Source organism: Vombatus ursinus, unplaced genomic scaffold, assembly GCF_900497805.2.
Source record: "Vombatus ursinus unplaced genomic scaffold, bare-nosed wombat genome assembly UNPS02010548.1, whole genome shotgun sequence".
Classification (NCBI taxonomy): Eukaryota; Metazoa; Chordata; class Mammalia; order Diprotodontia; family Vombatidae; genus Vombatus; species Vombatus ursinus.
The window spans coordinates 19109541-19128004 of record NW_020950326.1 but is presented as its reverse complement, the minus strand read 5'-3'; positions in this window follow the sequence as shown (position 1 = coordinate 19128004).

The window sequence follows — 18464 nt, the reverse complement described above, 5'->3', positions numbered from 1 at the left end:
TTATACATATATAATATATGAATGTATGCAGGTGTATGTACACATACACAAATTGAAAAATAAATACATCCATTGTATATTACTGGCCTTTGTTTTCTCAAATCATTAATATTGAGTCAACCTTATTCAACTTTGGATTCTAATTCTACCTGCTACTAACTAGCAATCTGATTTTGAGAAAGTCATTTCACCTTTTCTAGGCCCCAGTTTACTTATTTATAAAATTAGGGAACTGGACTAGACAGAGTCTTTGACAAGAATTCTGTATTTACAAAGCCCTAGACTCACAACATCTACTGAACAAGTAATGAAATGGGGAGGATTCCATTGGGAAGGTCCAGGCATTTTCAAACTGAGTAATGAGTTTAAATTTTCCAGCAGAGGTTTGGTTCTGGTACCATCTCTATTATAATTTTCAGATCAGAAGTGATTTGATTATAAAGAAATATGGCCTGAGGGCTTATCACTCTTCTAGAACCTGTGTGAGATAAAAATGATCTAGAAAACACAGACCTTGTGCTCAGCCCTATGCTAGGTAAGGTGGGCAGGATGGAATATAGAAGGAAAAGACATGGTTCCTCTCAGAGACTTAAAGTTTACTTCGAGAGATCAGACTGAAGCATTTGAAATAATGGTAACCAATACTAACTTGTTTCCACAGCACAATAAGGTTTATAAGGAGCTTTCCTAATATCATAGAGGCTATATGAGGAAAGCATTGTTATCTTAATTTTACAGATCAGGAAACCAAGGCCCAGAGAGATGAAGTGACTTGACCAAGGTAACAGAGCAAATGTCAGAGCCAACATTAGAACCTGAAGCTTTTGGTACTGAGAACATTCCTTATCTTTTCCTTACTGTATCATATTGCCTCTCCAATATGACAATATGTGATTAAAGGAACAATGTGGCATTATAAAAGGACACTGGGATTAGAGTCAAAGGACTTGGGTTCAAATTCTGGCTCTGCTACTAAATGACTAGGTGATATTGGAAAAGTTACTTTTTCTAGCCTCAGGCTACTTATCTGCAAAATGAGTGGGGGGGACTAGATGGTTTTTAAAATCCTTTACAACTCTAAACCTATGATTTTATAGAAGTAGATTGTATGATTATTATTACCCATGGATGTTATTACTACTATAAAAAGACAATTGAGCAAATATCAATAACTACTGACATGTAGGTTGACTTTCCTATTGCTACAATATTTTTATGAGAATGATCTATGAACATATTGAGGACATCCCTGATGAAAGTACAAGAATATTGACAACTAGATTTTTATAAAAAATTTTTTTACATCAGGCAACATCTTTATAGCAACAAATTGAGTGCAGGTACAGGATTGAATACAAGATCTCACTATGTTTATCATTTGCTGACTGTGAAAACACATTTATTTTCATAGAATCAAATGTCACCTTAAGTACTCTACTCCAAAAAATAATGTCCCTAGATGTGTCAAAATCTCACAAAATTCTTTGAAAGACATGACAATAGAGATACATTTTTCAATAATCCTATTATTATTAATATCAGTCAAAGCATAAATGAGGAAGCTATATGTTTGACAAAGACTACATCTGCTCCCAGGCACAAACCTATCAGACCATATTTCACATCCCATCTAGACATTCTGAGTCCTATAGGATGAAAAGGTGTAGTTGGGTGGTGATCTGGGCTTTTGGAGGGAGTGCCCCCATTGATGAGAACGCAGATATATTGAAATACTTATTGAAATGAATTAACTAGAACTATGCAGTGCAGGCTGTTGTTGTAGGAAAGGGAGATTAAAGATTACTGGATAAAATCATTTCAGAATTGAACAGGATCTCAGTAGACATCTAATCTAGCCCGTATCTGAAAAAGAATCCTTATGAAGTGGTCATTCAATTTTTGATGAAAGATTCCAATGAGAGGGAACCTCCAGAGGTAATCCATTGCATTTTGAAAAAAAATGTTTTCTAGGAAGTTTTTCTGAAAATCCATCTTAAATTTGGCTCTTTGTAGTCTCTACCCAGTGCTCCTAGGTCTGCCCTCTGGGACCAAATAAAACAAGTTTAATCTCTCTTCCAGCTGACAAGCCTTTAAGAACAGCCATGGCATCTCCCCTAAGTCATTTTTCTTTGGGGAAAATGTCAAGAAAAGCTGCAAGGAGGTGGGATTTGAATTTGGCTTTAAGTAAAATTATATTGCAGAGGGAAGATGTGGTGGTATGGTGGAGATAGTATCTAGAGTCAGGACTTAGAGTCAGGAAGACTGAGCTCACACCTTCCCTCAGACATTTACTAGCTATGTGACCCTAGGCAAATCACCTAAGCTCTCAGTTTCAGTTTCTTCATTTTTAAAATAATAATAACCAACATTTATATAGTATTTTACATAAGTTAACTGATTTGGTTCTCACAGCAATGATGTGAGACAGGTGCTACTACTATCCACATTAATCAGATAAAAAAAATTGAGGCTGAGAGGTATAGTGACTTGTCCAAGGTCACATAGCTAGTAGATGATAGAGGATGGATTTAAACTAAAACAAATAAACTGAATAAATAAATGATAAATTGGGGAAAAAACAAGGTACAACCAAAACAAGGCATTAAAAAGCAAGTCTTATACAAACTATTATCTCCCCTTACATCCTAGCATAGTGCTCTGCACACAAGTGAAATAACAAAATGGTTGTGGTTGTTGCTATGTTTATCTACAATACATTGATCTAGCAATTTGAGTGTGGGAGGAGGAAGAAGGCCTCTTTGTCTGATGCACAGAGCTGGTAAGTAAGCTACCATCTGTGGTACCAGACAACGAAGCTTCGCACAGTTTCAAACACATGCCAAACTCAACAGTAATTAACAGAAAGTGGTACAGATCATTTTTAAAAAGGTAAATAAATTATATCATTAAACAAAATAAGTATTTAACAGATTAACAGTATTAATTGAGTGATGAAATAGCTCCGAAAAACAACTGTGCTGTTTGTCTATTGTCTTCTACAACTTCAGATAAATTAAAATTAAGTTTCATATTCCTGGTCTCTACGGTAGTTTTCTTTTCTTCTTCTTCTTCTTCTTCTTTTTTTTTTTGGTGAGGCAATCAGGGTTAAGTGACTTGCCCGAGGTCACACAGCTACTAAGTGTCAAGTGTCTGAGATTGGATTTGAACTCAGGTCTTCCTGATTCCAAGTCCAGAGCTCTATCCACTGCACCATCTAGCTGCCCCTTCACTGTAATTTTCAATTGCTATATGCTGACTTGTTGACATATCACATTTATATAGCATTTCATAGTTTATAAGTACTTTCTTCATAATCAATCTTAAAGGTAGGTAATGAGGGCAAAATAGCATCTTCTTTATCCCCCAAGAGAACACAAGCAAAGGGAGACAAGACAAAAGAAGATAAATGACTCACAGAGCTGACAAAATGGCAATGAACATAGGTCTTCTGATTTCAAGTCCAGCGTTCTTTCTTCATGCAGCAGTGCCCAAGGTATGTCTGATGGAGTTAAATTTGCTGAAAGGTATCTGATACAGTTGGTGCACTTCTATTAAGACAGTGACATCCTGGCTGAGAAAATTGTGGACTGCTATGTTATTACTGCTCTGAATGGATAGATTAAAGAGATCTTAGTCTCTTACTGCTCAGTTCACATTAGAGTTGCCAACTGGCCAGTATCTGACTGGCTTGATGGGTATTTTATCACACAGAAGTCAGTTGCTTCTAATTGCTATGTTCTACCATGGCTGATTTTAATTTTTTTTTTTTTAGTTTTGATTATCCATCATCCAAAAAATTCCTCCTGGTTTTTTTGGGGTTGATCCTGAGCTTGTTTGCTGCTTCTTTGGTCCTACCTGCTTTTTTCTTCTACCAAATGTCCCTTTTTCTTACCCCTTGAAGTCCCATGTAAATTTCCATTACCTTGCTTGCATAACTGGAGCCTCACTGGCCAATCTCCACTGCCTCCTTGACTGTGACTCCAGAGATAGAAAACCAATTAGATGCTTCTGAATGAGAATCTATCTCTGTCCCCAAACTCCCTATGTTTCTTGCCTGTTTCAGGCTGAGCATCTGTAGAGGTGGTAGGACTCCTACTTTGACTGGGAGGAATGATAGAAACTATTGAAGCTAGGTATGCCAAGTCTGAGGTGAGCCTCTCCATAGGACCATCCTTGACTCCTCTCTTCCTCCTGGTAGAGCCTGAAGACCCTCATGTTTGAGGTTCCAGGGACTTTTCTGATTGAATTTTTGCTTTGACAGTTGAAATGGGCCATGGTAAAGGTCTATTGTTTCAGGCACTAGTAGACTGTCTAATTCTTTTGTGAAAACTTCCTTTAGTCCCAAACCATTTCAACAGACTTGGACATAACTGAAGTTCATCATCTATCTATATCTATATCTTTACCTACAACTACATCTATCACCTTTATATCTTTACCTAGATCTTTATCTAGCCATTATACTGTTTACTATATATATATGTATACACACACACATATACATATTGATGTATATACTATACCTTATATTTAAGTCATCTTTGGTTCTTCACTCTCATATCCCATGTATAGTTGCCAAATTATGCCAGTTCTACCACCTCAACATCTCTCCCATCTTTCTCTTTCTCTCTTATAACACCATAGCCACTATAGTTCAGATTTTCATCATATCTCACCTGGATTATTGTAATATACTCCCATTTGTCTCTGCATACTGTCTTTCCCAGCCTCACACCTACCTAAGAGGTTTATTTTGAGAATCAAATCCTTTCAATGCTCATGGGCCACTTGGTCCATGAAGCCTTTTGTGATTTTCCAGTTGTTTGTGCCTACTCAATCACTTTGTATTGACTTTGGAAATATCCTATATTCATTTATCTGTGAATAATGTATACTCTCTCCCCCTCCTTACCCTACCCCAGTAGAATACAATCTTTTTTGGGGTAGAGATACTCCAATTTTTGTATTTGTATCCTTAATACCTAGCATAGTGCTTGGCACATAGTAGGCACTTTTGTTGTTGTTGAGTCGGTCAGTCATGTGTAACTCCACATGATCCCCATGGACTTTTGCCCATGGGGTTTTCTTGGCAAAGATACTGGAATGGTTTGCCATTTCCTTCTCCAGTGTGTCCCCATTTTACAGATGAGGAACTGAGAGAAATAGAGATTAAGTGATTTGTCCAGGGTCACATGACTAGTAAGTGTCTGAGGCCAGATTTGTACTCATATATTCCTGACTCCAGGCCCAGTGCTCTATTCATTGCACCACCCAGCTACTCCAAGTAGGGGCATAATAAATAGGAACTTAATAAGTGCTTATTGATTGATTGTTGGACCTCAAGGAGACTGAATTTTGTACCAACCTCAAACACATGGCCAATTCTCTTATTCAGGGGACGTTTGTGTGTGATCTCTGAATCTAGTGACAAAATCCCAGTCCACTCACTAGTTGTAGTTTGGTAATGTACAAAGACAAACAACTCCCTTTTCTCCTTTGATTTTGGTGACGCTTAGATTGCATCTAAAGTGTGTATAATCTGTAAGGATAAACAGAACTGGATGCCAGCTCTTAATCTTCATGTGGGGAATTTTCTACTCCTGGGCACTTTCCCATCAATTTGTAGCAAGAGAATTAAGCTGAAAACATAAAACTCAGCTTTACCAGTCCTTGATTTTCAAAGCCTACAGCTCAGTCACTTACTAGCATGTTACCAGGGACAAGTTGCTTATCCTCTGGGCCTTAGTGTTCTCAATTGTAAAATGAGGAGGTTCCAAATGATTTCTAAGGCTCCTTCGAACTCCAGCATTTTTTGATTTGGTGAAGACCTTGGAAAGCACCCCCTGGAGGAGCACCTTTCATTAAATTCATTAACAACCAAAAGTAGAGTGGAGACTAGAACTACAAAGCTATGCTAATGAAAAGTTGTAAGCAGAATAAAATTCAGAAAGTAGTTTTTCTCCTCCCTTCCCAGACAGATTCTACCACTCAATTAATCTCATTAATCTGTTACCATTTTACTTAATAATTGCCATGTGCCTTTAAAAATGATCTGCTTGGTCTGTCTGTTAATCACTGTTAAATATGGCATGTGTTTGAAATCCGGGCATGAAATTCTGTTGTCTAGTACCACAGATGGCTGCTTCCCAGCAGGAAGCATGCTTTGCGTTAAGCAAGCAATCTTTGTGATATGTAACAAGATGAAGTGGTGGTAGACACTCCATTTAAAGTCACATTTAGCATTTTAATTAGCCTCACCTTGGGTGGCAAATGCAGTTTGCATAATTCACAAGCAGGGGTTCTGGCTAAAGTGGGGATGCAGAAAAAAAAAACAGCACAGGGAAATTGGTTTTCTTTTGGAAAATGCAAAAACAGCTGGTGGAAGGAATTGAAAAACAGAATCATAGAATATTAGAGTTGTAAGAAAACTCAGAGATAATTTTGTCCAGCATCCCTATTTTGATGGCCAGAGAACTGAAATGCAGAGCAGGAAAATGACTGGTCTAAGATTTCACAGCTAGTTAATGGAAGAACTGGAACTAGAAACCTAGTCTTTAATGTTCCTTCCACTATGCAACATTACTAAATGTCATTCTGTCCTAATGGCTCCCCACCTCCTTTCTGTCATTTGAAAATCATTTATCTCTACTTTCTCTTAATGCTTCTTCCCCCATTACAATCCTGATTTTATAACAATGGCTATTAGGATAACTCAGAGACAAGGAAAGAAAGAAAGAAGGAATGAAGAGAAGAAAGAAAGAAAGGAAGGAAAGAAGGAGGTAAGGAAGGGATAGAGAAAGACCAAGAAAGTCAGGAAGGAAGGGAAGAAGGGATTAAAGGGAGGAAGGAGAAAGGGAGGAAGAAAGGAAATAAGGAAGAAAAAAGAAAAAAGGAAAGGAAAGAAAGGAAGAAAAGGAAAAGAAGTAAGGGAAGGAAGGAGAGAAAGAAAGGAAGGAAAGGAGGAAGGAAGAAAAGAGGGAAGAAATCTCATAAACTTGTATCATTTTTCCATATGGGTTGTTCAAGGCCTTCTAAAATTTGCTACACCCTAACTAACCAAACTCAATACTCAATTCTGTCCAAAATGCTCTCATTTTCATAGTCAGTCTGATCTTCTCATCACATCTCAAACTTACTGTGCTAGTGATAAGCTCTGTGTTTTTTCTTACGCTGTGACCCTTACCTTAAGTGTCCTCTTTGTCTATTCAAATCTTACTAATCCTTCAAGGCCCAACTCAAGCCCTGCTTCCTCTGTGAAACCCTTCCTGTGACACTCCATACCATAATGATTTCTTCCTTCTCTGATTTTTTATTGTGCTATGGACTATGGCACATGATTATGCTGTTGATTTGATACTATTTTGCAGTGTTTTCTGATTGATTTCTTTGTTAATCTTATCTGATGAGCAAGTTTATAAGCTCCTTAAAAGAAGGGAATATACCTTTTTTGGGGAGGAGGAGAGTAAGTCTTGTGGAATGGCAGTTTTGGGCACACAGAAGGGCTGAGTTAATCTTTTTTATCTTGAATCTGCTACAACTTTGAAGAAATTATGATAATAGCTTAAACTTGTATGTCATTATCATCAAACATGTAAATATCTGTTTTTATGTACCTATTGAGGATTCTGTTTAAAAGCTGGCTAAAAAATAACCTATGTATTATCTAGACTTTCTGGAAGATATACCATTCTTTTAGAAAACATTCCGATATTTCAATGTATCTATAAGATCATTGACAAAATTAGTTTTTCCAATGATGTAGCTCACGACCTGCCTATGCTTGTCTATCCCATGAGTCATCTATCTTATTCATGTAGTTTCATAAATCTACCACAAGAGGGTCCATTCAACATGCTGGGGACGTTCCATTTATCCTCTTGACATTGAATGGATCTCAGTGAAGTATGGAGGCAATCCGTTGGTTATTAATTGCTCTTGATATTTGACTGGACCATTTTTTCCCTCAATCATGTATTTTTTTTTAGATGACATAATTTACACCCCTTCTCCTGTTATGATCTGCTTATATTAATATGTTATAATCTGCTTGATGTGTATGGGTATTCAGGGAGGACTAGCACCTCCAGTGTGAGGGTTTGCTGAGCCGTTTTTAAGGCTGCTCATGTACCTTTGGTGTCTACCTGGCACTCAACTCTCACCTGCGACTCCAAGAAGCTGTAGCATTTGCAGCAGCCACACCCCAGTAAAACTGTCTCGGCAGATGGGCTAAGCCAGGTTGAGGGTAACTGACAGGCCTCAAACCCATTGGTGACTTAGGGGGCTGTGTACTCCAAGCATATGAAGACTTCCCTCTGTGAAATGGGAAGATGGGAACAATTTATTCCAATGGCCATGAAGGCAGCTGAAGTACGCACTGTGGAGCACTTAAGAGCTTGGTCAGACATCAAAGACACTAAGATTATCTATTGCATCCTGGGCTGTCACCAGTCATACTGACTTATGTCCTTCCACTGGATAGATGACTTTGGAAGAGAGTGATGCTGACAACTCTGTGCAACTTTGTCTCACTTAGATTCAATTCATGCACAAATCAAGATATCACCCTTTAATGATATTGGTTCTTTTAAAAAAAAAGACAACAATAATCTGCTTATAACTACTGTATACCCCCTCTTTTTTTTTACACATTCCTTGATTCTCAGCTTCATTTTTTCAGAGAGAGTTTCCTGTATTCTATGACTTACAACATCTCCATGAGAATTTTGTTTTTTCAGGGAGAAGAATAGAGTTATTAAAAACAGTGTTTAGCTTCTCAAATAGAGGCCCAGTTGGCTTTCTCCTTCTTATTTAATTCTGTGTTCACTCATTGTCTTTCTTTATGGTCTGACCAGGATATTTATAGAAATTCAAAAGCTCATTGGATTTTCATGCTAGATAAATAACATGATCTGGACAATAAGTATTGTTCATCCACTTAGTTTTTCTTGTGTGGTTAGGGCATTTTTTAAAAACAATTAATTATGGCTCTCACTTAAGAGAATCTTCGATGTTCTGAGGATTGATACAAATGGAAAAAATATTATCTACAAAAAGAAACATCTTCATCATCTATAGAAACTTTCTCTTCCATTTGTATGGAGCATTGATTGTCCTCCATGACAGTGGCAAACAACTTTTGTGAACATATATGTTCTTGTTTTATTTCTAGTTTGAAATTAATACTCAGATGATTATCAAAGTCCTTTTACTTGTTATATCTTCCAAGGTATTGCTCATGATTTTGGCACATACATGGGTGATACTCTGTAGAAGGAGAATAGTTAAGGTGGCATATTGTTCTCCTATATCAAATACTTTCTTTTCATTTTTAAAGTGGTAGCCAAACAATAGGCATGGTTGACTCTTGTATTTCACTGCACTTCTAATTCAGTTATGATATACTAAAGATGTCATTTTCTGCAGACACAGATGTGTATACAGTTAGGTTGAGTGGGTTGGCTCACTCTAGGGGAATATTCCCACTTTCCCTTCCCCTTCCTCTCAAGTTCCTCTCACCCTGAAAGAATAAATAGAACAATTGTAGCAGAGACAGAGAAAACCTTCTGATAGTTGAGGGCACACTAATAGAAAAGAGATTATTATATTAAGTTGACATGAGGTCCTGGGGCCACCCTGGGAGGATTGCTTCCCAAAAGACAAAGAAGCATTCTACCTAAGCCTTGCATTTTAATGATATCAATGTTAGATGAACCTTAGTAATTGGTAACAGGTAAGAATTAGTAAGAAAAGACTCAACTTATACACAGGGTTTAAAAATTCTCTTTGTGTGTATTTTTTATTTACAGTTTTTTTAAAGGCTTCTGTTTAAGTTCTGTTTTTATAAAAGGATAATTATGTAAAAAAGTAGGCTAGTCTACATACCTACAGATGAAACCCAGCTATTGGAGCATGAGTATGTAACCCAAGAATTCACAATTGATAAAATAATTATGGTATTTTTAAAAGGGAATAGTATTATGATGGCATCAATGAAGGACAATATATCCAGGCTTGGAAATAGTTCAGGTAGCAGGTAAGATTTTTTTCAAGGGTGACTACCTGGAGGATTTCACCTTCATTTTAGTGGTATAGCTTTCTGTTACCATCATAAGCAAGTGACAGAAGTCTTTTCTCTTAGAGGTGACTTTTTTTTCTGGAAATAAGTATCGTAGAATTCACAGTTAGAAAGGACTTTAGAGATGACCTAGTCATCCCTCCTTCTTTTTTAGATCAGCCACAGAGAGGGAAAGGGACCTGCTTCAGGTCATATTTCTTATAGTAAGTACCAGATACAAATTGTAAGTCTTCTGATTCTGAGTCCATGATCATTACTTTTATACTTTCCCAATCCATACCATGTAAACAGTTAATTATCTACCTGAGCTTTGAGTAAGTAAAAAAAAAAAAAAAGTCATCCTCTTCTCATTAATTCTCTCCTCTTCTTTCTTCCGGATGGCATTCAGAACACAGAATCAACCACATCTTTTATTTTGTTTTCCTTGGTCATGCATCATACTGAATTTGTATTTCCTTCATATGCCCATGGGCCCTAGGGTGATATGCACTTGAGAAATAAATCAAATAAGCATTAAGCAAATAAAGTAAGAATGGCTAAAAAAATAGGCAATCATGGTTTGGTGGTGGCTCAGTAAGTTTGGTTCCCATTTTCTAGCCATAGAAAGAAGAAGTTGTTTCTTAATGGTCTTTGGATCCTTTTTTTGGAACCCCTTTGGATTCTGCTCTGCTACACTCACATGGGCTTCTGTAATGCAGAAGACTTTTCTAGTTTGGACACCCAAGATAAATGTTTTTCATACTAGATTCATTTCCCTGATTTTGTTTTAATAAAAAAAATCTTCCTCAGCTTGAAAAATGTTTGAAGATACACATCCCTAGAGGCTGAAACCAAGTAATAAATGGTGAACAGCCTGTGCACATAGAAAACAAGATGTCATTAAGGCCAAAACTGCAATTTTAAGAGGAAAGATTTTTTTCCCCTTAATGAATATATGGGTTTGCTCAGCCATTTCTGCTGAGGCTTTTTTTTTTCACCAAAACACACAACTCCCAGAAAATGTCCTCTCTAAACCCTTGGGGATAGTAAATCTCTCCAACTTCCTGTACTCTTTGCAAATAGATTTGAGCCACTGTGATTTTAAAAATGAAGTGGATGCCAACCACCTCAGTACCTAGAAGTAAAGAGTGCTATCTCTAATCTAAGCACCTCTCTTGTTTTCTGGTTTTTCTTCTATAAAATGAAGGGGAGCTTTAGGGTCCCTTCCAGGCCTGACATTCTGTGGTTCTGTGATTCCATAGGTCTGAAAAAGCCACTGCCCACGTCATACCTCTGGTTCATGGTCATGCCAACTTCACTCAGTGTACAGCTAACTCAGAGACAACCTGATACTCTCTTCCAAAGTGACTTGGTTGATTGAATCCTGCAGGGTAGCTGGAATAAAAGATCAGTTGCTGAGTCTCTCCAATGCAGGGGCAACATATCTGCTGGGCTGAGCAGCTGTGTGTTGGAATGAAAAGCTGCTTGTTGATCTCTGCATTGACTGAATTCTTCAAAAGAATGTGTCATGGAACTGAAATCTACAGGAATGCCTGACAAGTCTGAGATAAAGGCTGCCCTTCTGTTTTCCTTCTGCCAGCCATGGCCTACAAGGAGCAAACAAGGGGTTAACACACAATCTGTAAGTGTAACAAGTACCTTCTTGTACTCTGAGATCCTTTGCCACCCCTCAGACTCAAGTAAGAAGGGTGTTTGAAAATAATTGTAATTATCTGATTCATAGCTAGAGCCCCCACGATTGCCTTCTGTATGCACAGATTAGTCATAAACCAATTATAAGTCAAATATTGGAGCATTTACATAAGACAAAAGGGTAAGGTAAAGCATAAAAGGAAACATCTGGACAATAGCAACTTTCTTACTATGACAATTCAACTGATGATCACTTACCACTGGGAGCTCAGTGTCAGAATGGAGTTCTCTGTAGCTCCTTGGGGTTGAATTTTCCCTTGGCTTCATTTCTGTACTATCAGCTGTGTCCAACCAAACCAAATCTCCTGGATTTCTAATCTTGTAATATATGGAACCCAAACATAAGGGCAGGCAACAAAGCTGGCATCTCCAGCTCCATTGTCCTTTGTTTTAAGATGTTTCAGCTTCCTCTCTATTGCTTTAAGTGCATTATAATACAATACAATACAATTCAATACAATAAACAGCTTATTAAAAACCTACTATAAGCCAGTAAGCACTTGGGGATAGAAATAAGAAAAAAAAAAACCATTCTCGGCCCTCGGCTTATAATCTAATAAGGGAAGACAACACACAAAAGAAAATTGGAGTGTGCAGAAGGACGTCAAGGACTTATCTTGTTCCCAGACAGAATTGCAGAGAGTGGAGTGAGATGGAAGGCTAATGTTTTCTATAAGGGAAAGCTTTTTTTTTTTTCTTGGTGGGGGGGAGGAGTTTAGTACTCTATCCTTCAGAAGGAGGTGGTATCCAAAGCTTGAGTGAGCAGCATGATTGGCTTATCCTGGGAGGGCCATCTTGTTCCAGTGAATCCATGAATTCCCCATGGCTACCAGGAAGGCTATGTTTCTGGTTGTAGAGGCAGCTAGGTAGCTCAGGGGAGAGAACACTGGACCTGAAGTCAGGAAGATCTGATTTCAAATCCTCCCTTAGATACTTATTAGCTGTGTGACTCTGGGCAAGCTATGTTTCCTCATTTGTAAAATGAGGATAATAACAGCACCTATTTCCCAGGGTTAATGAGGTTTAATACTCATAAAGTGCTTTGCAAACCTTAAAGAGCTATGTAAATGTCATCTATTATTATTTTTCCCAGCCCTGGGTGCTGTGCTACTTTTCTTGGCCATTTCTTAGTCTACATTTGCTGGTAGAGTCTTATAGATCCTCATACAAATTTTATGGGTATCTGAGATCCTACCAGCGAACCTGTAGCCTCCAGGCCACATGTGACCCTCTAGGTCCTCAAGCGTGATCCTTTGACTGAATTCAAACGTCACAGAACAAATCCCCTTAGTAATAGTCAGATCTAAGCCATCCTGTAATGAACAAGTGCTCCCTTGGCCCCTCCATTATAGGTATTTGAAGTTGCGTTATTTAAAAAAATGATTAAGGATATTCCTGGCTTATCAAAGGTTTGAAAGGGGTATGGCAAAATTTACTCGGGTTTGAGGAGTAGGGGTTCTAAAATGTTCTTTCTTGATTTATTTCCTGTATTTCAAACTAACTCTTCTCAAGTTTTTAAAGTGATACTTAAGACTTAGATTCTTAAAATCTAGCCACTGCTCAGATTCTTATAATCTAACCACTGCTTACCCATGTTCAGACTCCTTAAGAGTCTGCCCAATATGATGAATGTTCTGACAAACCTTGCCTTTGGCTGAAAGAAGGCTTGGGTGGAATTCTTTTGGGCAGGACCCACGTGTTGTGATTTTGGGGTCCCAGCACCCCTGAACCTCTAAACCGCATCATTTTGGTGGCCCATATGGGGAAACTGTCTAACCCCAAGTTCTTCTCCAGCCAAGACTGGAAGGTATGTAAGCCTCCTCCCTCCCTTCCTTTCTTGCTCTGCAGTTGGGGTTGCTCTCCAAGCACCAAGGCTTGGAGGTGCTTTTCTGGCAGACAGTTAAGAGGCTGTCTAGCACTGGGCCTGATGCTCTCAGGCTCTCGGTCCCCTGGGTCAGTTCGAGGCCATGGACCTGGGTACACCTTCCGAAGCATAGAGAACAAGAATGGATGCCTTATCCGGAAGTGTATCTGTTAATTCCCTCAGCGGAATTGGGGAAAACTGCAGTTGCTTTTTGGTTTCCTGAGGCTTACTTACTCCCTTCCCTCTATGCCCCTGAATTCTCCATCATGGAGGTTACAGGGGAAAGTTAGAACACCTGAAAATATCTTGGTAGATTCTGGAGGTTTTGTGATAGATCATTAAGACATTTAGAACTCCTCCTTACAACTCTGGTCACTCTTTTCTTCCACTCCCTTCACTTGAGTACTTTTGATTTTGCCCTCCCCTACCTGGGGAAAAAGAAGGAGAGGGGAGAGGCAGCAGCTACAGCATGGGCCCCACTGGCAATGGCCTTGGGCTCTGGGGCAACCTTTGCCTGGAAGCATCACCCAGGTTCAGCACATCCTGCTCAAGGTAATGAAGCTAGCCTCCAAACTTGGGTAAGCATGCTCTTTTAAATTTGTAGTTTTAACTGTCAATGATGAGATGTTGATTCTCTGTGTAAAGTAATTTGGAAGTGCATTTAACAAAACTGAAGTCATCTGATTGGTAATGGGTTTGTTTCATGTTTCAAATTGGTGAACTTTCTGTATCAGTTATGTCAAGCAACTTTTCATAATTTGGTTACCTCTAAAATAATTTACTATTGTTGGTTATTGTTTTAATGTGTAAACTAGCCAAAAGGCTTGTTTGGGTTATGTATGGCTTGCTGAGAATTTGCAAGTGTATAGAAATCTCTAATGATTGGCTTTTTACATTAGGATAAATTTAAGTTTTGAGATGTAAATCCTGGAAAAGTTTTTCCCAAACTGTGATTAGTAAAACTTGTTGTTTGAAATAAAAGCTCATAGGATTTTATTTTGAGTTGTTTGATGGGTCATAATCCATCGATAATCAATAATCCACCATCTGAGAGAAATGCCACAAGCTACTCAAAGAAGGTGATATTGGTGGGAAGTCAGCATTGGGAAAAGCTGAGAGGACAATTTTAGCCTCAGTCTAAGATGGGATCCTCTTGGCTCAGTTTCCCCATTATTTTCCTTTGAAAGGGAATGTAACCCACCTGGCTATTCCTGAGTCTGGCTATGAGGTGGATTTGACACTGCATGGTTAGAAAATTGGATTATCTGAATCCAAATAGAGGTAAGGATGTTTTATCCTCTCAAAGTTGGGCCCTAAATCTAGTCCCTGTAGTTTTTTTATGCCAGATTTATGTCTTCCAGACTATGAGCCATTCACCTACAATTGGTAGCAAACAGTGAGTACCAGCCAATGTCCCCCCATCATTCCCTGGATGCAGCCTGTGCTTGGTTCCAGTCAACCTAATCTTTGGGACCCCCTCGAGGCAGGGACCACTCTACGCCCCTTGCCAGCAGGAAGCAGTTTCAGAAGCTGAGACCTTTGCCCCTTACCCCAAAATAATTTGGGTTCCTATTTGTTGAGGGGGGAATGATGGGGTTGGGATCTGGACCCCAGAAAGGAAAAACCCTGGACTTTCCCACATGGCCAAATCTCTGGCATTCCCCTGAGGCTATAATCCCATCAACTGGCCTTTCATTGTGGCTACACCCAATTTCCCCTCCATTGTTTTACCTCCCTATGGCCCCTGGCCATTTCCCCGCACTTAATCCTAGCTAGGCTCCATTGTCCAGGTCCTAGGAATTCTGTTCACCCCAGTTTACTGGCCACTCCCATCCAGATCTCCTTAGACCCCTCCTCCAGTCACTCCAAACTACTTGGCCACTCCTAGATCCCTCCCACAGTCTTTCTGTATATAAGGTCCATCTTTTCTCCATTAAGATGCTTAGCTTCTTAAAATCTAGCCATGGTTCTGTTTCTTAGAATCTAGCCAATAGCCCATAGATGCTCAGATTCCTTAAGAGTCTAGCTAATGTGGCGAATCTTCAATAAACCTTGTTTTTGGCTGCAAAAAAAAAATAAAGTGATACTTAAGACTGTCATGAGGGGTGGAGCCAAGATGGCAGAGTAAAAATAGTGACTTGCTTGAGCTCTCCTCCAAACCCCTCCAAATACCTATAAAAATAGCTCTAAACAAATTCTAAAGCAGTAGAACCCATAAAAAGACAGAGTGAAACAAATTTACAGCCCAAGACAACCTGGATGGTTGATCGGAAAGGTATATTGCACAGGGCTGGGAGAGGAATGTAGTTTGGCGTGGTTGCATAGGCCTTAGTGAACCTGGAGCAAGCCTCAGAGGACTGAATCACAGGCAGCTGTGGTGGTTTCCAGACTTCTCAACCCATGAACACCAAAGACAATTAAAAGGTCAGTAGGAAAAGTGATTCTTTCTGGCTACTTGCAATATTTTCTCCTTGACCTGGGAACTCTGGAATTTGGCTACAATATTCCTAGGAGTTTTCCTTTGGGGATCTCTTTCAGGAGGTGATCAGTGGATTCTTTCAATATCTATTTTGCCCTCTGGTTCTAAAATATCAGGGCAGTTTTCCTTGATAATTTTTGAAAGATGATGTCTAGGTTCTTTTTTTTTGATCATGGCTTTCAATTAGTCTGACAATTTTTAAATTCTCTCTCCTGGATCTATTTTCCAGGTCAGTTGTTTTTCCAATGAGATATTTCACATTCTCTTCTATTTTTTCATTCTTTTGGATTTGTTTTACAGTATCTTGATTTCTCATAAAGTCACTAACTTCCAATTGCTCCGTTCTAATTTTTAAGGAAGCATTTTCTTCAGTCAGTTTTTGGACTTCCTTTTCCATTTGGCCAATTTTGCTTTGTAGGGCATTCTTCTCCTGACTGGCTTTTTGGGCCTCTTTTGCCATTTGGGTTATGCTACTTTTTAAGGTGTTATTTTCTTCAGTATTTTTTTGGGTCTCCTTTAGCAAGCTGTTGACTTGTTTTTCATGATTTTCTTGCATTACTCTCATTTCTCTTCCCAGTTTTTCCTCTGCTTCTCTTACTTGCTTCTCAAAATTCTTTTTGAGCTCTTCCATGGCCTGGGACCAATTCATATTTTTCTTGAGGCTTTGGATTTAGGATCTTTGGTTTTGTTGTATTCTTCTAGTTATATGTTTTGATCTTCTTTGTCACCAAAGTAAAGTAGTCTGACTCTTTTTGTGAGATTTGCTTACGATCCCAGCCAATTACTTGAGTTTTAACTCTTTGTTAAGGTAAGAGTCTGCTTCCAATGTGGAGAATGTACTGTCCCAAGCTTTGGGGGTTTGTTCAGCTGTTTTCAGAGATACTTCTAGGTACCTGTGAATTTTCAGTTCTTCCAAGGTGCTATGATCAAGGGTGAGGTGTTTACTTCTTTCCCAGCCTGTGCTCTGGTCTATGAGTAACCACAAGCAGTCTTTTTTGTCTTGGAACTGTGAGGAGGATTTCCTCTCCACCACCACTACAAGCTCCACCACGCCAGTGGTCCTCCTTGTCCCAGGATTGCTACCCAAAACTGTGACCCAGATCCAAGCATGGGCAAAGCAAGAGATTCCTGCCTTAGCACTGGCAAAGAGATCCCTGCAATCCTTCTCAGATCAGTCACCCAATTCCCCCTCAGTCTGTGGGCCCAAAGCTTAGGAAGCAGCTGCCACCCCAGGGCCACACTCCAGGACTGAAGTTAGGACCCAGCTTCTCTCTCACCACTGCAGTCACAGACTTTTCCCAGTGACCTTCTAAGTTGTCTTTGGTGTTCGTGGGTTGAGAGTTCTGGAAACTGCCACAGTGCCTGCGATTCAGTCCTCTGAGGCCTGCTTCAGGGTCACTGAGGCCTGTGTGCCCATGCTGGACTGCGTTCCTCTCCCAGCCTGGCATCATATACCTTTCGGATCAACCCTCCTGGTTGTCTTGGGCTAGAAATTTGTTTCACTTTGTCTTTTTTTGTGGGTTCTGCTGCTGTCGAATTCCTTTAGAGCCATTTTTAATAGGTATTTGGAGGGGTTTGGATGACAGCTTAAGCAAGTCACTGCTTTTACTCTGCCACCTTGGGTCTGCCCCCGAGAATCTACATTTTTAGCAGATTCTGTCCTCAATATTGGAGACACCAAAGAAAGATTGTGGGGGATGACAGTGACAAGCAGGTGCACAACTTGTACTACTGATCCTCATTGATCTCATGGTGATCCTAGGCATCCTATGTGGTTTTTAGATCTGGCTCAGGGTTTGGAGGGTAGATGGAGCCCTCAGCTTTTTAATCTGGTCAAAAAGCATTTCTGAGAAAGGGGTTTAATGGCCTTGGGTGTAGATGATAAAGGGACTAGTCAAGGGAGCAGAGCCAACTGAGTGTCTAGTGCTTGGCAAGGGTGGAGAGGAGTGAGTAAATGCCACTCCCCTCTTCAGATGCTGGTACCTAGGACAAAAACCCAGGTTGCTCCATATGAAGTGCTGCTCATTATATACTAGTCTTTAGGAGTCAACATGTTTTAAAATCAGAGGTAAAATAGGTCTGATTCTATGACTTAAAACTCTAAAAAAGGAGTATGACTCAAAAGGAATGAAAATTTGGAACATTAAATTAGACTACCCATTTTCAAATAATTCCAATGACAAGGAGGAGTTAAAGAAATCAATGTTGTTGCAAGGAAAGTTCTATGATGAACATAGATTTTTTTTTTTAAAGACATTCCACTCACAGTTAAGAAATAATATAAATGAGTGACGTGGACTTATAAGAACAGTGAAAATAAAACTAAAGCCTAGTATGAAATGGAGCATGACCCC